General features: G+C 42.6%; 1 pseudogene; it reads right to left on the reverse strand.

Moving 5' to 3' along the window:
- The window catches only part of LOC101558833 (ATP synthase F(0) complex subunit C2, mitochondrial-like), a 49,927-nt pseudogene that overhangs the window by 13,954 nt on the left and 14,207 nt on the right, over window positions 1-21,766 (reverse strand).

Here is a 21,766-nt window from a genome sequence, read left to right on the forward strand (position 1 = left end):
CCACCGGCTCTGCAGGGGCATGGGCGCCCGGGCCGAAAACCCGGCCGGCCGGAGCCGAGCACGGGCCCGACTTTCCAAGTCTGCTTTTTTTTAAGCCAAAGATTAAAAAACTACAGATTTAGAAATGAAAAAAGCTTTGGGCTGGGGCAATAGTACGGCAGGTAGGGCATTTGCCTTGCATGTGGGTTCAATCCCTGGCACACCATATGGTTCCCCAAGCCTTGCCAGGAGTTATCCCTAAGCAGCCAGTGATCCCTGAGCATTTCCCAGTGTACTCCCCATCCGACTCCCCCCCCAGAAAAAAAGGAAAGAAATGAAGGAAGTTTAGAGTTAAGATACAGAGATGTTCAATAAAAAGCCAAAGATATCTAATAAGAAAGATGTATATGACAATATTCAAAGCTGGACCCCTAATTCATGAGAAGTGGCACAAACTTATGAGTTTTTATTTTATTTTTCACCCATTCATCTTTACCCACTATTTTTTATGTAATCACTGTTGCCTATGTATTTGTATTTTGTACCACATCAGGACTTATCTATCACTCAGTGCCCAGAAGTCAGTTCTGGTGGTATTTAGGGTATTGCTCAGGACAGTGCTGAAAATCAAACCTGGGTCAGCCTTTTGCAAGGCAAACACCTCACTCACCAAGATAACTGATACCTATAAAAAGAAGTGACCTCAAAGGGGAAAATAACAAGAAAACTAGAAGGGAAAGAAACAAAATAGCATATTCTAGAGAACAAGATAAATAAATGTCTCCAAAGATGGGAGATGGAGAAATAGTAAGTAGGTATTGTACTTGCCTTGTATATGGCCAACCTCGGTTTGATCCCCAGCACCCCATATGGCCCCTTGATCCTGGCCTATTAACAACTTTTAAAATTTACTTATTTTGGTTTCTGGGCCTTGTACACAACTGAACCCAGTTCAATTCCCTATACCACACAAGCACCTCCAAGAGTGATCCCTGAGCATAGAGCCAGGAGTAAACTCTGAGCACAGCTAGGTATGACCCTAAGAGTGAAAGTAGAGAAACGTAAAGAAAAATAGAAGCTTTCCACTTAAAAATGTCCAATGATGTGGTGGTGGTAAGGTGGACAGTACAGAAAGTAAGGTGCTTTCCTTGCTTACGGTGACTGTGGTTCTATCCCTTAACACTACATATAGTTTCCTAAGCACCCCAGGGGTCACTCCTTAGCCAGAAACAGGCACTGCGCACCACCAAGTGTGACCCAAGAACTAAAATAAATAATTTCTTTAAGTTGTTAATGAATAATAGACCAGAAGCACAATTTAACTCCCTGAGCACCTACATTTTCATGTACATGTAGGAGCCATGGGTTCATTCCCCTGCACTATATGGTCTCCCAAGCATAAGGAGTACTCCAAGCAAAAGGAGTAACCCTCAAGTATCACTGGGGATGGTCCCTGAGTTATTATTATTAAAACAGTACTTATTTGTCTCTTCTCTGTCAAACCCTGAGTCAGCTGAACCCAGTTCAGAGCAGATAATACAAAGAAATAATAGCTTCGAGAGGTGAAGACTACTCCCACATATTTCAAAGAGAATGAGAAAGACTAGCATCAAGCAAAAGAGCATCGTGCCTCCCAGAGGGTGAAGTCCAAAATGCTGTAGAAGAGCTGTTGCTTCAGAGAAGGGTTTCTAGCATAACTGATGAATAGATTTCCAAACAGTCCTTTTCTTTTCTTTTTTTATTAGTGAATCACTGTGAGGTACAGTTACAGACTTACAAACTTTGGTGTGTGTGTTTCAGTCATACAATTCTTGAGTACCCATCCCTCCATCAGTGCCCATTCTTCACCATCAATGATCCCAGTATCCCTCCCATCCCCCCTACTCCCCCCACCCCACCTCTGTGGCAGGGCATTCCCCTTTGTTCTCTCTCTCCTTTCGGGTGTTGTTGTTTGCAGTAGAGGTGCAGAGTGGCCATCGTGTTCTATCTGTAGTCTACTTTCAGCACACATCTTCCATCCTAAGCAGGTCTTCCAAACACCCTTTACTTGGTGTTCCCTTCTCTATCTGAGCTGCCTTTTCCCCCAGTATGTGAGGTCAGCTTTCAAGCCATGGACAAACCTCCTGGTACTTATCTCCACTATTCCTGGGTGTTAGTCTCCCATTCTGTTACTTTCTATTCCACAGATGAGTGCAATCTTTCTATGTCTGTCTCTCTCTTTCTGACTCATTTCATTTAGCATGATACTATACTTTCCATGTTGATCCACTTATATGCAAAGTTCATGACTTCATCTTTTATAACAGCTTTATAATATTCCATTGTGTAGATGTACCAAAGTTTCTTTAACCAGTCATCTTGTTCTCGGGCATTTGGGTTTTTTCCAGGTTCTGGCTATTGTAAACAGTGCTACAATGAACATACGAGTGCAGATGTCATTTCGACTATACTTTTTTGCCTCTCTGGGATATATGCCCAGAAGTGGTATTGCTGGGTCAAATGGGAGCTCAATTTCTAATTTTTTGAGTATCGTCCATAGAGTTTTCCAAAAGGGCTGAACCAGTGAGCATTCCCACCAGCAGTGAAGGAGGGTCCCTTTCTCCCCACATCCACACCAACATTGGTTGCTTTTGTTCTTTTGGATGTGTGCCACTCTCTGTGGTGTGAGGTGGTATCTCATAGTTTTTTTGATCTTCATCTCCCTGATGATTAGTGATGAAGAGCATTTTTTTTCTTTTTGGGTCACTCCTGGCGATGCTCAGGGGTTACTCCTGGCTCTGCACTCAGGAATTACTCCTGGTGGTGCTGGGGAACCATATGGGATGCTGGGAATTGAACCCGGTGGGCCAAGTGTAAGGCAAATGCCCTACCCACTGTGCTATCGCTCCAGCTGGAAGAGCATTTTTTCATGTGCCATTTGGCCATTCGTATTTCTTCCTTGAGAAAGTTTCTGTTCATTTCATCGCCCCATTTTCTGATGGGGTTGGATGTTTTCTTCTTGTAGAGTTCAGCCAGTGCCTTATATGTCCTTGATATCAACCCCTTATCAGATGGGTATTGGGTGAATATTTTTTCCCATTCGGTAGGTTGCCTTTGTATTTTGGTCACTGTATCTCTTGGGGTGCAGAAGCTTCTTAGTTTAACATAGTCCCATTTGTTTATCTCTGTTTCCACTTGTTTGGCCAATGGCATGTCCTCCTTGAAGATACCTTTAGATTCAATATCGTGGAGGGTACTTTATGGATCCTGGTCTGATGTTGAGGTCTTTAATCCACTTTCATCTGACTTTTGTGCATGGTGAGGTCTAAACCTATTTTTTTGCATGTGGTTGTCCAGTTATGCCAGCACCATTTGTTAAAGAGGCTTTCCTTGCGCAACTTCACACTTCTTGCTCCCTTATCAAAGATTAAATGTTCATATATTTGGGGTTGTGTGTAAGGATATTCCACCCTGTTCCATGGGTCTGTGGCTCTGCCTTTGTTCCAGTACCATGCTGTTTTAATTGTTACCACTTTGTAGTAGAGTTTGAGGTTGGGGAGGGTGAGACCTCCCATCTTCTTTTTCCAAAGAATTGCTTTGGCTATTCGTGGGGGTTTGTTGTTCCATATGAATTTCAGGAGTATTTAATCCATTTCTTTGAAGAATGTCAATGGTATACTTATAGGGATTGCATTGAATCTGTATAATGCTTTGGGGAGTATTGTCATTTTAACAATGTTAATTCTCCCTATCCATGAGGAGGGGATATGTTCCATTTCCTCATGTCCTCTTTTATTTCATGGAGTAGTGTTTTGTCATTTTCTTTGTAGAATTCCTTTACCTCCTTAGTTAAGCTGGCTCTAAGGTACTTGATTTTCTGGGGCACAATTGTGAACAGGATTGCTTTTTTCATGTTGCTTTCCTCTGTCTCATGATTTGCGTATAGAAGGCCATGGACTTTTGGGTATTGATTTTTATAGCCTGCAACTTTACTGTACAAGTCTATTTGTTTTGTAGACTCCTAGTCTACACGTCTAGGAGTTTCTTGGTAGAGGCTTTAGGATTCTCTAGATATAGTATTATATCATCTGCGAGTAGTGAGACCTTAATTTCTTCCTTTCCTATCTGGATGCCTTTAATATCTTTTTCTTGCCTAACCATTATTTCAAGTACTTCTAGTACTGTATTAAATAGAAGTGGTGAGAGTGGGCATTCTTGTCTTGTCCCTGATTTTAGAGGAAAGGCCCTTAGTTTTTCCCCAATGAGGATAATGCTTGCATAGGTCTGTGGTAGATAGCTTTGACTATCTTGAGGAAGGTTCCTTCAAAACCCATTTTAGTGAGAGTTTTCAATATAAACGGGTGCTGGATCTTGTCATATGCATTCTCTGCATCTATTGATATGATCATATGGTTTTATCGTTACTTTTGTTGATATTATGGATTATGTTGATTGATTTCCAAATGTTAAACCATTCTTGAATCCCCAGGATGAATCCCACTTGGTCTTGGTGTATGATATTTTTGATGAATTGTTGGATTCTATTTGCTAATACTTTGTTGAGGATCTTCACATCCGTGTTCATCAGGGATATTGGCCTATAGTTTTCTTTGTTAGTGGTGTCTTTGTTTGCTTTTGGTATTAGGGAGATATGTGCCTCATAGAAACTGCTTGGGAGCATTCCTGTTTCTTCAATTTCCTGGAAAATCTTGAGAAGAACTGGCAACAGGTCCTCTTTAAATGTTTGGAAGAATTTGCTAGTGAATCCATCTGGACCTGGGCTTTTGTTTTGGGGAAGACCTTTGATTACAGTTTCGATTCCCTTGATATTAATGGGTCTATTCAGGTATTCCAAGTCTTCTTGATTCAATATTGGGAGATTATAGGAATTCAGGAATTTATCCATTTGTTCCATACAGACTTTCAAAGTAGTATCTTATGATCTTTTGAATTTCATTGGTTTCTGTTGCGATGTACCCTTTTCATTTTTGATTCGGTTTATTGGGGTTCTCTCTCTCTCTTTCTTTGTGAGTCTTGCTAGTGGTTTATCAATTTTGTTTATTTTCTCAAAGAACCAGCTCTTTGTTTCATTGACCTTTCGATTTGTTTTTTGGGTTTCTATGTCGTTAATTTCTGCTCTAAGTTTTATTATTTCTTTCCTTCAGCCAGGTTTGGATTCCTTTTGTTGGTCCTCTTCTAAGAACTTGAGCTGTGAAGTCAAGTTATCTATGTAGGCCCTTTCTTCCTTCCTGAGGATTGCTTGCAGAGCTATAAAAAACCCTTAACACAGTTTCAGCTGCGTCCCATAGGTTCTGGTAGCTCATGTCTTTATTCTCATTTGTTTCCAGGTATCTTTTGATTTCTTCCTTGATTTCCTTTCTGATCCACTCATTGTTCAACATTGAGTTGTTTAATTTCCAGGTGTTTGATTTGGTTTTCCGCGTCTGTGTGTGATTAACTTCTATCTTCAGCACATTGTGGTTTGAAAAGATAGTTGACACAATTTCTATCTTCCCGATTCTACTGAGGTATGTTTTATAACCAGCACATGGTCTATTTTGGAAAATGTTCCGTGTGCACTGGAAAAGAATATGTATTCTTTCTTTTGGGGGTATAAAGCCCTGTATAGATCTATTAACCTCCTCTTTTCTATTTCTTCCTTCAAAGCCAGTGTTTCCTTGCCAAGTTTTATTCTTATTGATCTATCTAGAGGTGATAAGGTGGTGTTGAAGTCTCCGACTACTATCGTGTTGCTAGCAATGTCCTCTTTAAAATCTGTTAGCAGTTGTTTTAAGTATTTATCTGGTCCCTCATTAGGTCAAATACATTTAGGAGTGTGGTTTCTTTCTGTTGTATGTATCCCTTGATAATTAGAAAATGGTCTTCGCAGTCCCTTCTAATCTTTTCAACCTGAAATCTATGTTGTCAGATATAGTATGGCCACCCCCGCTTTTTTTTTTTTTGAGGGAGTTGTTTGCTTGCAGGATTGTTTTCCATTCTTTGACTTTGAGTCTGTTTTTGCTCTGACTGTTCAGATGTGTTTCTTGTAGGCAGCAGAATGTTTTGTTTCAGTTTATGAATCCATTTTGCCATTCTGTGTCCCTTAATTGGTGCATTTAGACCATTGACATTGAGAGAGATTATTGTCATGGGGTCTTGTGACATCTTTCTGTAGGTGTTTTTTGTGTTTGTAGGTGTTTTTTCTTGTCTTACAGGAGCCCCTTTAGTCCTTCTTTTAGGTTTGGTTTTGAGTCTATGAAGTTCCTGAGCTGTTATTTATCTATAAAATGGTGTATTGTTCCTTCGAGTTTGAGTGAGAGTTTAGCCGGATAAAGTATTCTTGGTGAGGCATTCATTTCATCGAATTTTTTCACTATATCCCACGATTGTCTTTGGGCTTGGAGGGTTTCCTCTGATAGGGTCTCTTTTAGCTTGCACCCTCTGACTCCTTGGATCTGGATGTCTGCATTCTCTAACTCTGGGAACTTTTCAGCAATGATTTCTTTAATTGTGTTTTTTTTCATTGAGGTTGCTTCCCTGTCCTTCTGGTACTCTGTTGATTCTAATGTTGTTCCTCTTGGAATCATCCCCTAGATCTCTGATTCGCCTTAGAGCTATTTTGAAGTATTTCCCCATTGTTTGTTGTTGCCTGTATGATTTCTGCAGCTCATCTTCAAGCTCACTGATTCTGTCTTCGGCTGTAGCCATTCTACTGTTGAAGGCACCCACTGAGATTTTTTTTATTTCATCTACCAAAACTTTTATTAGTGACACTTCTCATCGTAGCCTTTTTATTTCTGCTCTCATTTCTTCTTGTATTTTGTTGGCTGGCTGTTCGACTGTTTCTTTCATTTTCTTCTTTAATTTCTGGATGTCTGCTCCATTGTTTCTTTCAGTTCCTTGAACATCCTCAGCATTTCATCTCGGAATTCTTTATCAGAGAGATCGTATTTGTGGGTAACCCCTGTTGAGGATTTTAGACTCTTTTCTTTGTCCTCTCCTCATAGTGGAGATTTGTGCTGTTTCTTCATATGGTTGTGGTTGTATAGAGGTAAAACCTTCCAGTTCACTAGCACTGTTCCCCCTTATTGCAGGAAAGGATTCTGGATGAGCTTGGTCGATGATGGTCACCTTTCTCCTCTTCTAGAATAGGACCTTCCTCTCAGATACTTTTCTGTGACTTATGATAGGCATCTAGTGAAGCTTCGGAGGATGTATTCTTTTATATTGGGCTTAGACAGCTTCTTGTGTACACTGGTCTTTTGGTGAAATTGGAGTAGGTCAGTAGACTACTGTCGTATTGTCGTATTGTGTTTGAGGCAGCCAGGATGTTTTCCACAGAATTAGGTGATGAAGATTGGGATGTGAGTCTAGAGTGCTGGGAAGAGGGAATAGAAATGAGACCACGCCAACTTCTGTGGAAGCCACGCCCCCTACAGTGGAGGCCACACCCCTAGCTGGTCCAGATGCTAGTCCCTGGGCCCACGGACCTGCAGAGAAGACTGGCATCGGCTAGGTGGGCGGGCGCTCAGGGCAGAACTGGGGCAGGAGTTCACAGGGCTCTGTCCGGGTAGCCAGTGTTGGGGCCATGCAGGGCAGAAGCGCAAGGTTGGACGCACCTGTAGAGAAGACCGGCAGCGGCTCTTCAAACAGTCCTTAACCCAGCCACAGATCCAGCCAAGCCTACTGTGGCAGCCCCAGCCCCAGTGAATTTGGCTGCTATGTTGATGTCTCAGGAAATGGTGCTTGTTTGAAAGCTATGAATAGGCTTAGAATAAGCAAAGTGTTCAGGGTACATGAGGTAGCCAAGCTGCTGAGGCTCTCATCTATTAAGTGCCTCTGGTTGTTTCAGCACCACAACAGTTATCTGCTCTGCAGCCGGAGGAGCTCCTGACCAAGAAATAAGTGAAGATGAATTTGGCGCAGGCATACGTTTTCAGGGGACGAGGTAATGTCGCAGAGAGATGCTTTCAGAGCAGAGAAGATGAACCCCCCCAGCATAAAACAAAAGTTAAGTATAATAGAGCCAGAGAAATAGTTAAAGGTTTGGAACTCATTCTTTGCATGTAGGAGGACTGGGTACAAACCTCAGCATCCCACAGTTCCCTGAAAACCACTGAGAGAAACCCCTAGGCACCAAGCAAGTAGTAGCCCCTGAGCACCTCCAGGTGTGGTCCAAAAACTGCAAACTAAAAACACGTAATCATACATATTATTATAAACTTAATACTTATCTATTTATATCTGGGATATATATTGCATATTTAACACAGTGGAGAACAATGAAATTCAGAGGTTCATGTGTGTGCTGAGGCTGAAGAGATAGTGTAGGGGTTAGTGTGCTTGCTTCACATGTGACTGGATCTGGTTCAGTCCCCAGCACCACATAATTCCCCGAGCACCACCAGAAGCAACCTTTTAACACAAAGCCTATGGAGTACCTCCTGAGCACCAATAGGTGTGATCTCACCCAAACAACAATGAAAAGTTAAAGTATGTGTGCTAAACTATTTGTCCTATCCTGGTGCAGCTACAGACAGATGTTAATGAGTTTCATAAATTAGGGAAAACAAATACAAGAAAAATGAGACTCAAATAAATCTCTCAGGAGAGAGTAAGACAAGAGCAATGTGCTGCAGAGATGTCTCTGGACCCTGCGCCAGGCTGTCTGATCTGGGCAACCCAGAGAGGGGCAAGTGAATCCCTCACCCACCCCATCAGAACCCTGGCAGCCAAAAACTTCCAGAACTCAATTGCCTCCATGCTCACACCGGTCTCCATAGGCTTGGACAAGCCTCATCCAAGACACCACATTTGATGGGGTGTAAAGTAGAAGGCAACCAATCTCGGGGGAAAAATTAATATATATATGTATGTATGTGTGTATATAATATATATATATATATTAGCACACAAGGATCAACCTTTAACATGTTAGTAATCTCATACAAGGGCTTACTGGCTCCAGGGTGAAATCTAACAATCCTCAGACATTTTCCTCTAAAGAAACTTTTTTTGATTATTTTTAGTGGGTTATTCATAACAATTGCGACTGAACCTTGCATTCAGACAGGTAGCGTGTGAAGAACCAAGCCAGTGTATTGACGAGGACTGGCGTCAGATTCTTCAGGTGTTCGGGTCTGACCTTGTCTGGACCGGGTGCTGTATGCTTCTTTACCGACGAAATGGCGTGTCGGATTTTGGAAGGGAGAATACTGGGAACGACAAATCCATCTTGCAGAATTTGGTATGTGGGGCAGGTGGACATGTCTATCGAAGAGATCTTAGTAGAAGTCATGGATGACATTCCCCATTGCCCTTCTGGAAGATGTGATAGATCCACCAGGACATTGGAGGGCAGTTATCTTGGTCTTATAGCTGGCAAAAGACAGGCGGGTATTGAGAATACTTTCACAGCTTCTGCCACATCAGCCAACACTGCTGCTCTTCTCTCTTTGAGGTCTTCCTTTTATTTTATTTTTATTTTTTGCTCTTTTGGGCCATACCCAGCAATGCTCAGGGGTTACTCCTGGCTTTGCACTCAGGAATTACTCCTGGCAGTGCTCGGGGGACCATATGGGATGCTGGGAATCAAACCCGGGTCAGCTGCATGCAAGGCAAACCCCCTACCCGCTGTGCTATCGCTCCAGCCCGAGATCTTCCTTTATCACTTCTCTGCACAGCTCTTCGAGCTCGGACGTTAGCTTGTGATTGTCTGAGGCTCGCGCCAAACCACATCAGTGAATGAGCTCGAGAGTTTCCGAAGACAAACGTCTTTTTGTGGCTTTCTCTCTCTCAGCGTTCCTTTCACAATCATGAAGGTGCTGAACCAGTCGATCGTATTTCTCATTGATGTTGTCAATGACAGCATCTTCCCATATTGTCCCAATAGTGCCAAAGAGGTCCCAGTTGGTGGTCGTTCTGGGAGTTCTCATCTTAAACCTTGCAGCTCTTTCTCTCTGCTCTGTCAAGTAGAATTTTGCATGAAGGAGATGGTGGTCTGATCCCATTTGGAATTTTGGGACCACAGCGACATTGGTCAGGCAAAACCATCAATTGTATATGATGTTGTCAATTTTGTTGTAGAACTGTCCACTAGGAGACTCCCATGCCCAACGTTTAGACTCGGCCTTCTGGAACTTCAAGTTACCATGGATGGTCTTGGTCAACATAAAGAACTCAGACAGTCTCTCACCCTGATCGTTCCATTCTAGGCCATTGGTCCTGATGTGGAGCTCTTTGGGCGACCTTCTAGGTCCTATCTTGGCATTAAAATCACTGACAATGACCTTGTATAGGTGTGGTCTTCTTTTAGAACTTCTTTATAGAACCCTTCACATGCTACCTGTCTGAATGCAAGGTTTCGTCCCAGTGGAAAACCAGCAGGACCGTCCTGTTTTACAAGAAGGGGGACATCCACAACATCAACAACTATCTCCTGATCTGCCCATTGTCTGTAATCTACAAGTTATTCACTTGAGTCATCCTGAATAGGATTGGCAGAACACTAGATGAAGGACAACCACGCAAGCAAGCCAGGTTCTGAAAAGGATTCAGCAGGGTCGACCATATCCACACAGTGACCAAGCTTATTGAGGTTTCATGAGAGTTCAAGTTGCCGCTCTGTCTAATTTAAAGAAGGCCTTTGATTCTGTTGAGACTGAAGTGGCCATTGAAGCCCTAGCCAAACAGGGCGTTCAAACTCAGTACATCTCGCTCCTCCGTGAGCTGTATTACGGATTCACCACCAGGCTCTCACCATTCTACATGGAAGTGATTATCGACATAAAGAGAGGGGCTCAGCAGGGTGATACCATTTCACCGAAACTCTTCAGTGCCATCCTCGAGAATGTCATACGATGACCAAAATGGGAAGGAATGAGAGTGAAGATAGACGGTCGGCAACTACACTACCTCTGCTTCTCTGATGACATCATTCTAATGACACCAAGTATCAGCCAAGCAGCACAAATGCTGGCCGACTTCAACGGTGAGTGTGGAAAGGTCAGACTGCAGCTGAATCTCATGAAGACAATGTTGATGAGAAACAGACTAGTTCCTAATGTTCCATTTGCCCTCAACGGGACGAACATCTCCGAATGCAGCAGTTATGTGTACCTAGGTTGAGAACTCATCATGACGAGCGACCTGGCACCTGAGCTGTGCAGGAGGAAGAGAGTGCCGTGGAATGCCTTCAAGAGCGTCAAAGAAGTTGTTAAGAGGACGAAGAAACTCCAGCTCCAGGCACATCTTTTTGACTGAAGCGTTCTTCCTGCACTAACATATGCATCAGAGACCTGAGCCCTACAAAAACAGGATAAGAACTCTATTCGGGTCTCCTAAAGAGGAATCAAAAGAGCTGTGCCTGGAATATCATGTTTCACTCAAGTGAGAGAAGGAATCAGGAGTTCCAACTTCCATCAACGATCAAGAATCAGGGACGCTGTCTCATTTGCCAAGGCGTTGAAAATCAAATGGGTCAGACACATAATGCAATTTGAAGATGACCACTGGACTAGAGCTGTTACTGACTGGATTCCACAGGACATTAAAAGAACATGTGGCCACTTACCTATGAGATGGTCAGACTTCTTCGTCAAGACCCTGAACAAACAGTTTGAGGTACAGGTTGAACTGCTGGCAGCACCGTACCCCATCCAAAGATATAATTATTGAATTAAAAGATAAAAATAGGCCAGAAACAACAAGCGACAAAAAAACACCCCAAGGCCAGAAAAAGCTAAGTGCTAGAACATATGCTTTACATACTGAAGACCTGGGCTTGATCCCCAGAATTGTATGGTTCCCCAAAACCACTGGAAGTGACCCCCAAACACCAAGGAAGTAGTAACTCCCAAGCACTTCCAGGTATAGCTCAAAAACCTAAAAAATCAAACTAAGAATCCAGGGATATGACAGTAGTAGTATGTACCTTGTAGGTATGAAACTCTGAGTTCAACCCCTGTCGCCACAAAGAAAACAAAATCATAAGAGCTGATGAAATAGTAATAGAAGCATGATACTTGCCTTGCACATAGCAAACCCCAGTTCAATTCCCTAGCACCTGTGTTCCCCAGAGAACCACTAAGGGTCACTCCTGAGCACAGAGCCTGGAATAGTCTCTGAGCACCACTAAGTGTGACCCAAAAGCCAACAAAAATAAAACAAGCCAACAGTTTGGAAAAGAGCTAGTAAGAGCTCCAAGAAGACAAGCAGATATATAATCTCAGGCAAAATTAGAATTTAAGGACAAAAATATTAGGGGCAAAGGGAGATAGTAGGTAAAAATATTTAACGATTATTAATATAGAAACAATAACAATATAGCCCTCAAACATTACAATAACTGGCCCCTGGCTCTTCCCTAATAGTACTGTCTCATCTACAATTCTCTCAAATCTATTTTAATTGCCACATTCCCCTATCACTTAGCCCAGAAATGGAGTTCTTCCTCATTTCTCATTGCTATCTTCAGATCATCATTCCCTATTCTCAATAATACTTAAGTCTCCTATCAGATTGAAGACATACTACAGCAGTTGAGATACATACCCCATATGCATCTCAACCTGGTTTGATCACTGGCACTACATGGTCCTCTGAGTACCACCAGATGTAGAACTTGAGCTCCCCTAAACACTAGTAGGGTTCCTGATCTTCCCTGGTACAAGAGGGTCTGAGCAGTACAGCATCCTTGGGCTCTAGCATTGAACCATTGGCCTAATTGGTGAAGAATCACTGAGTTGGTCCTAGGCCCCCTCAATATTCCTTAAGAGGCCTCCCAATAAAATTAAAATAAATCTATCATTAGACTACCTACCTCCCATCATCCTTCCTAGTGTAGTGATTTACCTCCTCCTTGATCACTGTTGCTCTATCCCTAACCAGTACTTTTCTCACAATTTCCAGCAATTTCAGCATTTGTCCAGAACCTTCCAACACCTGGCCTCTTAATGTTCTCTTTAGTGATTTAATTTTCTAGCCATAAATCATTCCTTTGACCTTGAGATTAAAAAGAAAAACAAACCTGCAACCTTTCTAAAATCTGTTTTAATTATCACCTATTTATAGTATATTTTCCTTGATTACTACCAACCCTCCAAAATCTGATCTCCACAAAAACCTTTACTTCACTGATTCTACCACAATCTTACTCTCACCCCTTCATTTTTAAAAAACTTACATCCTTTTTATTATTTTTTAAATTTTGTTGAATCACCATGAGATAGTTACAAGCTTTCTTTCATGTTTAAGTTATATTCATACAATGATCAAACACACACCCCTCCACCAGTATACCAATCTCCCCAGTATACCTCCCCTTTCCCCTTTCCCACTCTCCCCTGCCTTCATGGCAGACAATTTCCCCCATACTCTCTCTCTACTTTTGGGCATTATGGCTTGCAATACAGATGCTGAGAGGTTATCATGTTTGGTCCTTTATTTACTCTCAGCACACATCTCCCATCCGGTCCAATCCCTCCAACCATCATTTTCTTAGTGATCCTTTCTCTATTCCAGGTGCCTTCTCTCCCCCCAGCTCCCCCCACATGAGGCAGGCTTCTAACTATGGAGCAATCCTCCTGACCCTTGTGTCTGCTGTCCTTGAGTATCAGTCTCATGTTTTGTTATTTTACACTCCACAAATGAGTGCAGTCCTTCCTTGTCTATCCCTCTCTTTCTGACTCATTTCACTTAGCATGATACTCTTCATGTCTATCCACTTATAAGCAAATTTCATGACTTCATCTCTCCTAATAGCTGCATAGTATTCCATTGTGTAGATGTACCAAAGTTTCTTTAACCAGTCATCTGTTCTTGGGCACTCAGGTTATTTCCAGATTTGGGCTATTGTGAACAGTCCTACAATGAACAGATAGGTACAGATGTCGTTTCTACTGTGATTTTTTGCACCCTCAGGATATATTCCCATAAGAGGTATTGTGGGGTCATATGGCATCTCAATTTCTAGTTTTTGAAGGAATGTCTATATTGTTTTCCAGAAAGGCTGGATCATTTGGCATTCCCACCAATGGTGAAAGAGCGTTCCTTTTCCCCCACATCCATGCCAGCACTGGTTGCTTTTGTTCTTTTGAATGTATGCTAGTCTATGTGGTGTGAGATATCACATCATTGTTTTGATTTGTATCTCTCTGATGATTAGCTATGCGGAGCATTTTTTCATGTGCCTTTTGGCCATTTGAATCTCTTTCTAAAGGAAGCCTCTTAATTTCTTCTCCTCATTTTCTGATGGGGTTGGAGGTTTTTTTCTTGTACAATTCTACTAGTGTCTTATATATCCTGGATATTAATCCCTTATCAGATGGGTATTGGGTAAATACTCTTTCCCATTCTGTGGACTCTCTCTGTATTTTAGTCACTATTTCTTTTGAAGTGCAGAAGCTTCTTACTTAGTTTGCTGTAGTACTATTTGTTTGTTTGTTTCTACTTGCTTGGTCAGTGGTGTTTCATCCTTAAACGCATCCTTAAAGATGCGTTTAGCTTCAATATTGTGGAGGGTTCTACCTATATTTTACTCCATGTGCCTTATGGATTCATGTCTGATATTGAGGTCTTTAATCCACTTTTATCTGACTTTTGTGCTTGGCATTAGACAGAGGTCAGAGTTCATTTTTTTGAACTCTGGTAGCTATCCAGTTTTCCCAGCACCACTTGTTAAAGAGGCTTTCCTTGTTCCACTTCACATTTCTTGCTCCTTTGTCAAAGATTAAGTGGTCATATATTTGAGAGTGTGTGACAGAATATTCAACTCTGTTCCATTGGTCTGCGGGTCTATTTCTAGCCCAATACCGTGCTGTTTTATTGACTACTGCTTTGTAGTACGGTTTGAAGTTGGGGAAGGTGATGCCACCCATCTTCTTTTCCCTAAGGATTGCTTTAGCTATTCGTAGGAGTTTATTGTTCCATATGAGTTTCTGGAGTTTTCTATTTATTTAAAAAATGTCATGGGTATCCTTTAGGGACTGCATTAAATCTGTATAGTGCTTTGGGAAGTATTGCCATTTTGATAATGTTAATCTTCCCTATCCATGAGCAGGGGATGTGTCTCCATTTCCTAGTACCCTTTTTTATTTCTTGAAGTAGTGTTTTGTAATTTTCCTTGTATAGGTCTTTCACATCTTTAGTTAAGCTGATTCTGAGTTTCTTGATTTTCTGAGGTACTATTATGAACGGGATTGTTTTTTAATGTCTCTTTCTTCTCTTTCATTATTTGTACATAAAAGCCAAGGGCTTTTGGGTGTTGATTTTGTAGCCTGCCACTTTACTATACAGAGCTATTGTTTCTCAGAGCTTTTCTGTAGTCTTCAGGGTTTTCTTAGTATCCTATCATCTACAAATAGTGATAGTTTGACCTCTTCCTTTCCTATCTTGTATGCCCTTGATATCTTTTTCTTGCCTAACTGCTATGGCCAGTACTTCTAGTACTATATTGAATAGGAGTGGTGAAAGTGAGCAACCTTGTCTTGTGCCCAATCTTAGAGGGAAGGCTTTTAGTTTCTCCCCATTGAGAATGATGCTTGCTGTGGGCTTATGGTAGATGGCTTTGACTATATTAAGGAAAGTTCCTTTGATGCCCATTTTGCTGAGATTTTTCATCATAAACGTCACCCCCTTATTTTTTTTACTTCCTTTGTACTGGATTATAAATCCCATGCTTGATCTGGTAGAACTTTACAAGAAAAATAAAGCTCATGGAAAAAAATGGGGGAAAAGATGAAAAGAAATTTACTCCAAAAAGACATAAAGTGGACAACAGGTATATGAAATAATGCTCTGCATCACTTCACATCAGGGAAATGTAAATAAAATTAACAAGATATTGTTTCACACCAGTGAGAATGGCACACATAACAAAGAATAAAAAATGTTGGTGGGAATATGGCAGAAAAGAGAGCCTCATTCACTGCTGGTAGGAATGTCAACTGGTTAACCCTTTTGGGAAAACTACAGGCATGTCTCAAAAGAACTAGGAAGTGAGCTTTTTTTTAAATTTATTTTATTGAATCACCATGTGGAAAGTTACAAAGTACTCAGGCTTATGTCTCAGTCATACAATGATCAAACATCCGTCCTTTCACCAGTGCCCATATTCCACCACCAAAAAAAACCCAGTATACCTCCCACCCCCACCCCCCTAACCCCCCCACGCTCCACCCCTACCTGCATAACTGATAAATTTCACTTCATTTTCTCTTTACCTTGATTGCATTCCATATTTCAACACAAAACTCACTATTGTTGTTGGAGTTTCAACACACAACTCACCATTGTTGCTGGAGTTTACCTCCCAAAAATATGACCCTACTGACAAGGAAGCATTTGATAATTAGTTTTCCGTTGATGAGAATGAAGAGATATGAAGTCGTGTGGCTGCGGTAGCAGCCGCGTGGTTTAGAATTTCTGTATTTTAGTAATTAAGTCCAGGGAGATTTATGTTGGAAATTGCATCATCTCCCTTCCTGGGGTAGAGGATTAGTTCTCAGTCTAGAGACATGGCTACAAGCACTTGCTGGGACCAGAAGTAGTGTAGCTGGCCTCTGGATCTTGGTTGTTCAGCAACAAAGCGGCCGTGCAAAAGCATGGCCACCCGGGTCGAATCTCGGCGGAGTGCAAGCCGGTATCAGCCCTGGCCCGGGACTGCCCGAGTGTCCCGCTGTTTCAAGTTCAAAACACATTTTTTTTTCCCACCTTCCCGCGCCACCGAGTTCATACCTGCTTAAAAGTCCCATAATATGGCGGACGCCACACCGCTTCTTCCCACAAAGGGAAGAAAAATCGAGGAAGAAGAATATTTCCCCTCCTCGGCCGGCGTGGGGCAAAGGCTTAGTTCACAGTCTAGAGACATGGTTGCAAGCACTTGCTGGGACCAGAAGTAGTGTAGCTGGCCTCTGGATCTTGGTCATTCAGCAGCAAAGCGGCCGTGCAAAAGCATGGCCACCGGGGTCGAATCTCAGCGGAGCGTGAGCCGGTATCAGCCCCAGCCCGAGAGGAAGTGAGCTTTTATATGACCCAGAAATTCCACTTCTTGGCACCTATCCCAAGAGCCAAAAAACTATTTAGAAAAGACATTTGCAAGAAGAGAGAAGATGACAGCGGTGTGGCATCAGGCACAAGAGCTGGCAGAGTGGCAGCAACTCTCAGCGCTCTGAACAATGGGGCTGATGGGATCATAAAATTTCTGCGTGAATGACTATAAGTGCCCTTTATATACTTTCTTTCAAAAAGAGTGGCTTTAAGTGTAATCAAACTGGCACCCAGGGTGGAGCACTGGCCAGAATTGAACTCATGAAGATGGCTACAGCGCTCGTACAGGTTTCAAAGCTGACGGAGCTACCACAGCTCTGGGCAGTTGGCCACCATGGAGGCAGAAGCATGAATTAATAGGGTTCTTCATGTCCCACTTGGCACTACCACAGAGCATGGGTCCCAGAGTTGAGGGGGCACCGGGCTCCCACCATGGGAGACCGGCTCAGGCAACTCGCCACCAGTAGGGTGTCACTGCCACCATTTCTTTCCTGGACCAGCCCATGCCACCAGTGCTACCCGCAGTACATCATGGAGGAAATTTTCCCTGAGCACCAACTGTCTGGAGACCAAGGATGGGGGTGTGTACCCCCTGGTCAGGTTCTGTCAGAATGGTGGCTAAAGGCCCACCCAGAGCGCCTGAGCTATGAACAGCAGCAGCCCTGGCCTCAGTCCTGGTTCTGCTGGGCCGCAGCTGCTGCTGCCACTGGGCCCAGAGGGTGCAGCGCCACCAGCTGGTCAATCTGGACATGGGGGTAGAGGGAACAAGGGCATCAGCAGCCTGATGGTTCTCTTGGCCTTTCTGACACTCCAAAATCACTGCTTTGCCTCTGGACAGACTCTGACCAAGGTTTCCAAGAAATTAAAACTGCCAAAAGTTAGGTATATGGGAACCACGCCCACAAACCGCCTCCAGCTCAGCCTTACAAGCTCATTTATTGGCCTTGCTCCAGAGACCTGTACATAAATCTCAAAAGAGATCAGAAGCCACAGTTAATCTTGGACTCATACAAGGCTGAACAGATGGGGGTAGATGCAGGTGGTGGGGGAAGGGTTGGCCCGGTGCCCACCCAAGCAAAGCCCCAGCAGCCACTTGCTTCCACAATCCAAAATTGCTGCCATGCCCCTTGGCTGGACTCCACTATCTTGGGACAGCCCTCACCAAGATATAAATCTGCTAATCTGCTGAAAATTTGGGTATATAGATTTTGTGACTGAAATCTCCTGGCTTTCTTGGGTTTTGTAGGGACTACCTCCCCCCACCTTTCTGACTGCTGGAAACCCTGGCAGTCATGTTCACACCCCAAAGTTGCCAACCAGTTAAAAAAAAGCTACTCCAGATGTACCTTCCTGATAAAAATATTGAACACCGTGAAAAACACGATGACTTCTTAGCACCTGTATTGCAAACCATAATGCACAAAAGGAGAAGAAAGGTGCCTGCCATAGAGGCAGGTGGGAGAAAGGAGGTTGGGTAATGGTGGGAGAGAAATGGGGGGGCACTGGTGGTGGGAATGTACACTGGTGGGGAGATAGGTGTTAGGATATTGTATGACTGAAACCCAATTGTGAACAGCTTTGCAATGGTCTATCTCATGGTGATTCAATAAAAAGTAGTAATAAAAATTTTTTTAATAAAAACAGTATTTTTTAAAAGATGCAGCTGGTTGAGTCACCAAAAGAGGGTGACTCAAACCCCAGCACCACATATGGTTCCCTAAGTGCAGAGCCAGGAGGAAGCCCTAAGCACTGCTGGGTGTACCATCCCCCAAAATAAAAACAAAACAGACTGATCAAAGACTGGAACTTGGGGACTGAAGAGATAGTAGAGCAAGTAGGGTATCTGCCTTACATGCAGCTGGCCGGGGTTTGATCCCCAGTGTCCCATATAGTCCCGCATACCTGCTATTCCTGAGCATAAAGCCAGGAGTAACCCCTGAGCTCTGCTGGGTATAGTCCCAAAACAAAACAACAACAACAACAAAAAGATGTTTGGAATTTATATTTATTTTAATTTTTTTGCCTGCATTGACTTTAGGGAGGTCAATACATTGACCATAGGGAGAGGAAGAAGGGCTGGAAAGTGGGCTTCCTAAAAGTTTCCAAACACTGTGTCAGAGTGATAGTACAGTGGGCAGGGCGCTTGCCTACACACGGCTGACCTATGTGAATCTCTGGCACAACATATGGTCCCTTGAGCACCATCAGGAGTGATTCCTGAGCACAGAGCCATGAGTAAGCTCTGAATACTGCTGAGTGAGATCCCTCCAACCAAAAACAGAAAGAAAAGACATCTGGACTTCAATATTAGTTGCAGCACTAGTTACAGTAGTCAGAATTTTGAAACAAAACCAAGGGCCCCAGAATAAACCACTGGATAAGGAAATTATAATACTATATACACAATGGAATACCACTTGGCTAGAAAAAAAGAGATGAAATTATGCAATTTACTGCAAGTGGTTGGATCTGGAGAGTATCATGTTAAGTAAAGCTAGTCAGAGGAGAGAAACAAATACAAAATGACCTCATGTGTTGGATATAAAGAAACAAAGGTGTATAACAAAATCTGAGAACTGGTCTTCAGTACAATGCTCACCACAAGGAAGGGAAAGGAGAGAGATAGGGTGGGAGGGAACACTGGGACAATGGTGCAGTAAAGCAGACACTCTGGATGGGGGCATGGTGCTGGTGTGTTGTGCATGAAACTCAATCATTAATAGTATTGTAAGTTATGGTGCCTAAAATTATTTTAATAAAATAAATGTTATGTTTGATCATTATAATCAGTTCTTTGTATATATTAATCACAATTAAGCTCCTCTTTTCTCTAACAGTCTGTTTGAGGGAGAGACCTAGCTCAACAGGCTAAGCATATGCTTTGCATCCTGGAGATTGGAGTTCTGATTCCTAGCACTGCATGGTCCCCTAAGCATCATCTGTAATAACCCCCCAAACACCCCAAAAGCCAGAGCTGCCCCCAAATATTATCAGGTATGGTCCCAAACAATAAAAAATATGTATTAAGATACATTTTATTTTACTACAACCTTAAATCCAATTTTCTCCATTTATTCCATATCTGTACTCTGGCAGCTCAATATGGTTTCAGAAAAAGACAATCAGCACTGGTCTTTAAGTAACTGTTACTGTCACTGTCATCTCGTTGCTCATCGATTTGTTTGAGCGAGCACCAGTAACATCTCTCATTGAGAGACTTATTGTTACTGTTTTTGTCATATCCAATATGCATGGGTAGTTTGCCAGGCTCTGCTGTGCGGGTGCAATACTCTCCATAGCTTGCCGGGCTCTCCGAGAGGGGCGGAGGAATCGAACTCGGGTCAGCCGCATGAAAGGCAAAAGCCCAACCGCTGTGCTATCTCTCTTTAAGTAACTATTAACCATAAATATCCCCATAATGTTGCATGGCAGACATCCTAATACATAACTTCTGACTTTCCTGGGCAAAACTTGCATTTTCTCCTGTCTCCTATCTATGAGGCATTCATCCTCTTTCTCAGCTGATGGCCTAGTTTCTTACTTCACTGAGAAGAGAAGAGACAAATTATTTTAATTCCACATACTACTACTACTACTACTAGCTACTACTACTACTACCACAATTCCCTATCTGCATTTGTATACATATTCTGGTTTCTTTCTTGTTACCTGTGGATGAACTATCAGACTCTCATTTAGTACCAACCCCTCCACTTGTATTCTAGAACTTTTCAAGGACATCATTTTCAAGGACACTGTTCTAGTAATTCTTCCATCTCTAACCATCAATTCCACCCACCTCCTAACATAGTGTTATTTTCTCAACTTGACAAAGAAAAGTCTTGACAGTGCAGAGATTACGGTTCTTGCCTTTCATGTAGTTGACCCAGTTCCATTCGTGGTCCTCTGAGCACTGTCAGGAGTGATCCTTGAGCACCATCAGGTGTACCCCACACCAAAAAAGAAAGAGGGATAGTCAGGGTTGTTAAAATATCTGCCTTGCATGGGGCTGGAGTGATAGCACAGCGGGTAGGGCGTTTGCCTTGCACGCGGCCGACTTGGGTTCGAATCCCAGCATCCCATATGGTCCCCCAAGTACCGCCAGGAGTAATTCCTGAGTGCAAAGCCAGGAGTAACCCCTGAGCATTGCTGGGTGTGACCCAAAAAGCAAAAAAAAAAATTAAAAAAAAAATATCTGCCTTGCAACTCTAAGCACTGCTGGTTTTGATCCCTAGCCACAAAGTCAGAAGTAAGCCCTGAGCGCCACTAGGTGTGGTCCAATCCCCACCACCAAAGTCTCTTAGATTTATTTCTTCTACTAGCAAATGCCCACCCCACCCCCTTCACAGCAAAGCTCATCTTTAAAAGTTATGTAAACCCATTTGTCTTCAATATTTCTCCTCTCTTAAATCTTTGCCCTACTTTGTCATACTTTGCCCTACTAGCAAAATTACCAACAATTTCAATATTGTTGAACCTAATGGTGAACGTTCACTTCTCCTTCTTCATGATCTATCACATATTTGAAAGTGCCAATCATTTTTTTAAAATAATTTTTTGATATGGCATCCAATGTATTGTATTTTCCTGGTTTGCCTCCTACCCTTCTGGCCACTCATATCTCCTTTACTAGTTCCTCTTTACCCTCCTGAACTCAAAATATTGGAGTATGAAGTCCTGAGATAACTCATAAGTAGAACACTTGCCTTGAAAGCATGAGGCTACAAATTCCATTTCTAGCACCATCCACATGCCTATGATT

Source organism: Sorex araneus, chromosome 2 (assembly GCF_027595985.1).
Source record: "Sorex araneus isolate mSorAra2 chromosome 2, mSorAra2.pri, whole genome shotgun sequence".
NCBI lineage: Eukaryota > Metazoa > Chordata > Mammalia > Eulipotyphla > Soricidae > Sorex > Sorex araneus.